This window comes from Lepisma saccharinum, chromosome 2, assembly GCF_977018435.1.
Source record: "Lepisma saccharinum chromosome 2, izLepSacc3.1, whole genome shotgun sequence".
Lineage (NCBI taxonomy): Eukaryota > Metazoa > Arthropoda > Insecta > Zygentoma > Lepismatidae > Lepisma > Lepisma saccharinum.
Window position 1 is genome coordinate 171,926,806 of NC_139230.1, and position 4,528 is coordinate 171,931,333.

Here is a 4,528-nt window from a genome sequence, read left to right on the forward strand (position 1 = left end):
CAAACTGCAAGCAAAATTTGCTGAAGAATTATTTTGCAATATTTGTCATCGAAGTAAAATTTCCAGCAAATACAGAACAGTTTCCCGGGGCCACGTGGACGTTTGCCGGGGCCAGTGCCCCCGCGTGCCCCCCCCCTAACGACGTCCCTGTAAACACTATGCATAGACAATGTGCTCATAGAAACTGTATCTTCAGTAAAGTTTTTGGGAATAACACTAGATCAAAAATTAACGTGGGAAGAACAAATTAATAACATCTGCAGTAAACTATCATCTAATCTATACCTGCTAAAAGAAATGGGTGAATATAATTTAACAGAAATTAACAAATGCATATATTATGGACTAATTTACCCCTATGTTCAATACAGCATAATAGCTTGGGGTGGGTCATTTTATAATACTACTGTCAGAATACTGAGACTTCAAAAGAGAGCACTTGAATAATGTACAATCTAGGCTGTAGGGAATCTTGCAAAGAGTTATTCAGGAAGAAAAATATAATGACAATATACTCCCTATACATTAGAATTAGAATTTAGAATTAGAATTTCTTTATTCATGGGCGAAGTTCAGCCTGTGGCTGCTCTACCACTTAACCCGCAAAATCTACTACAATAAAACAGACAAAATACAATTACTACTATAACATACGGATTCCATTACATTTTCACTTCTAAATATTTCAGTAATTAACACACTAAAAAGATTAAAAAAAAACAATTTCTCTCATTCATACACATCAAAATGTTCATCTTGGGTTCGAATCTGCTCATTTTTTGTTTTGATTTGATTTCAACGTAAGCATGCTGAATCTAGTCATGTGTACTGATGATTTGTCCTTGCTCATGTAGAAGTACTTTTGTTACTGCCCTTTTAAAGCTGTTATATGTCGCACACGAGGTAACATCTGGTGGCAGCGCATTCCAACAATATGCAGAAGCAGCTTTGAAGGATGACAGGAATATGGATTTTGAGAATCTGTCCAGATTAAGTTTCTTAGAGTGTCGAGTCGTGTAGTTGTGTATGTCGTGTCTAAATTGGAGTCTGTCGTATAAGTATGTGGGTGTTTTTGTTTGCAGAATTTTGAATATTGTGCAGGCCAGATGAAGTTTTCTGCGTCGTGTCATATTCAGCCAATTAACGTCATTTAAGTAAGGCAGTATGTGATCCCTTCGTTTCAAGCTAAATGCAAAACGTATACATGAATTCTGTACTTTTTGTGCAATTTTAGCATTCTTTTTTGTTAAATTAACACCGTAAACAACGTCACAGTAATCGAAAATTGGAAGAACTAGAGCTTGCATAAGGCGCAATTTAACATCAGTCGAAAGTAAGTGCGATGATTTATAGAGTGATCTAAGTATACCATAAGCTTTTGAACTCTGAGACGTTACGTGGTTTTGCCAGTCAAGTTTCTCATTAAATATCACACCTAAGTTCTTAACAGTTGTGCAGTGTGGGACCCTCTCATCATTAATATTAATTGATAACCCATTTATTTGAATTTTATTTAAGGCAGCGCTAGAACCAATTAATGTAAAGCAGCATTTAGAGGGGTTGATTACAAGACCATTACGTTTACACCATTTATAAATAGCATGAAGGTCACGGTTCAGGAGACCAATTGCTGGTTTTGCATTTTTGGGGTCTACTGGCATCATCAGCTGCGTGTCATCTGCATAACAATGAGGTACACTGTGTCGTACATTTAGGGGTAGGTCGGCGGTGAAGAGGGAATATAGAAAAGGGCCTAGAATACTTCCTTGCGCAACCCCTGAGGGTATCGTAAGGGGAGTCGATGTAGCTCCTGAGGGAAGCGTCACCGATTGCACTCGCCCAGTAAGGTAAGACTGGAACCATTTTATTGCTCCCGGCGAAAAACCGTAGTAACTCATTTTCGAAAGGAGTAGCTGATGAGATACAAGATTAAACGCCTTGGACAAGTCAAGCAACACCAAGACTGCAGCCTTACTTTCGTTTAGTGTTTGTAAAATGTCGTCTGTTACTTTCATGAGCGCCGTTGCGGTGCTGTGGGAAGGTCGGAAACTAGACTGTACTGCAGGCAATATTTGATTTTTGGTAACAAAACTTTCTATCTGCTTGTACACTGCTTTCTCGATAACTTTTGATAAGACAGGTAATATACTAATTGGTCGTAAGTCGTTCATGTCGGTCACGTGTCGTTTCTTCGGCAAGGGCAGGATTCTAGCCTCCTTCCATGCAAGGGGAAAGGTGTTCTCATGTAACGAGAAATTTATCAAGTGAGTAAGAGGTGAAAGAATGTGTGGAAGAATTAGCTTTATCATTTTTAGGTTTATGCCGTCTGTGCCACAGGAATTGGAACGGATTTTGGACACGAGTTGTGCAATTTCTACTTCTTTGACGGGTCGAAAGAAGAAGGTGTCGCCGTTTTCAGTAAATGTAGTTGTAAGGAAGCGTTCGCACTCTTCGAGGATGAGATCGGTTTCTTGGTTAGAGGGACTGGCGCTGTCAATAAAGTGAGTGTTTAACAGATGCGGATCATTTAAAAAGTGTGGGACACTCGGCTCCACCTTTCCGTAAATACCACATTTCTTTATCTCTTTCCACATTAATTTCGAATCATGGACGTTTCTATTGATGTGGAACGAGAGGTAGGCTTTCTTCTCCTGTCTTATAACCGACGTGGTGAAATTCCGCAGTTCTTTATAATAATCCCAATGTGACGGATTGTTCGTCAGTTTATATTTTCTGAGAGCATTATCTCTAAGTTTCATTAATAGTTTGGTATTGTCGGTTACCCACGGTACTTTTTCTTGGCTATTCGTGCAGTACGTATAGGGGCATGCTTATCAAAAATAGTCTTAATACCATTATTAAGAAAGTTTACTTTTTTGTCAATACTCTCTAAGTGCTTAATATTGTCCCAGTGAAAATGTTTAGCGTCCGTTTCCAAACTCTCCATATCGAACGATGAGTAGTTTCTGTACGAAATTATTTTGAAACGTTTGTCGGGTTTCTCAAGAAGGACCGTGATGTAAGTCAAACAATGGTCTGAATTGCTGATCGGCACCGTTACGTCAGCGGAGTGTACAATGGATGGATCATCTACAATGATGACGTCCACTAATGTTTTAGAGGTTCTTGTGATTCTAGTGGGTTTACGAATGACTTGCGTCATGCCGAAAGTATCTACTATTGACTTGAGGAAAACTGTTTCTGGTTTATTAGGTGATAAATAATCGCTATTCATGTCACCGGCTACAATTAGATTATCCACAGTAGGAAACACGTGCGCAATGTAATCTTCAAGAACTGACAACCTAGTATAGGGGATATTTGGGGGTCTATATGCGGCAATTATGCCAAGTGATTTGTTATTTACTTTCAATGACGCACATAGTATTTCTATGTCCTCGCCGGGAGCAACATTTTCGCAGTCAAGCATCTGGGCAGGAATGTCAGCACGACAGTAAACAACAATGCCACCGGCGCGTTTGTGGACTCGATCCTTTCGAAGTACCGTGTAGCCTTCGACGTGGAAACTGGAAGCGTCATCGTTGTCCTTCAGCCAACTTTCTGTGACGATTACTACATCATATTCGCTTTCGAGAACAATGTGTCTGAACTCGTCTATTTTCCCCGAGATGGACCTCATGTTTACTGACGCGATTGTGAGGCACTGGAGGGGAGGGGTTCGGTTGGGAAGTGTCGGGGGCGACGGGCAGCCTGTGAAACCGTTACCTCTTTTCCTAGGGGTCCGAGGGAAGGGGCGAGTTCCAGATGCGCCGTGCGCGGGCAGGTTTACCAACTGCTTAGTTTGAGACATTGTTTACTAGTGAGTGAAGGAACAGAGCAGATACGTATATTAATGATAAGAAACAGCGTACTTACGTTGAGAGAAATCCTTGTGGGTGTCCAACTGAGCAGCTCGAGCATAATTACATATAATGAAAGATGAACACTACACACAACACACACACACACGCACATACACGAATACAAAAGGTTAATTTTCAATGGCTGTTTCTTTAACATGGTTAAAAAGATATGAAAAAGTTTCACATAGAACACTAAAAACACACTCATAGTTTCGTCTTCGGCGACGCTCACATTACGAACGCTTGCACGTGAGGGATTTCAATTCACGCTCAGTTTCTATAAAATGTTTCCCTTCCGGCGTAACTACCACAATCTTTCCATCGATCGTGTAGCACTTGTTGTTGCCGAACGTTGCCTTGGCGTCTTGGAGAAGCCTTTGCCTCTTTGGAGTCAGCGACTCCGTTAGTAGGTATTGGCTCCCCTTGAAGTTCTTCTTCGCTCGCCACAAAGCATCGCGATGTTTATACGAGATGAATTTTATAATCAAAGGTCGATGACCTTGTCTGACGACGTCGGCCGCCGACCTTCTCTTCCTCGGTGCTCCCAGGCGATGGCATCTGCTCACGAAGTCAGAAGAAACTTTAACGCCAAGTTTTGTGGAGAATATCTGTAGAGCAACTTCCGTGGGGTTATAATGTTTGTTCTAAATACTGGAAGCATGACT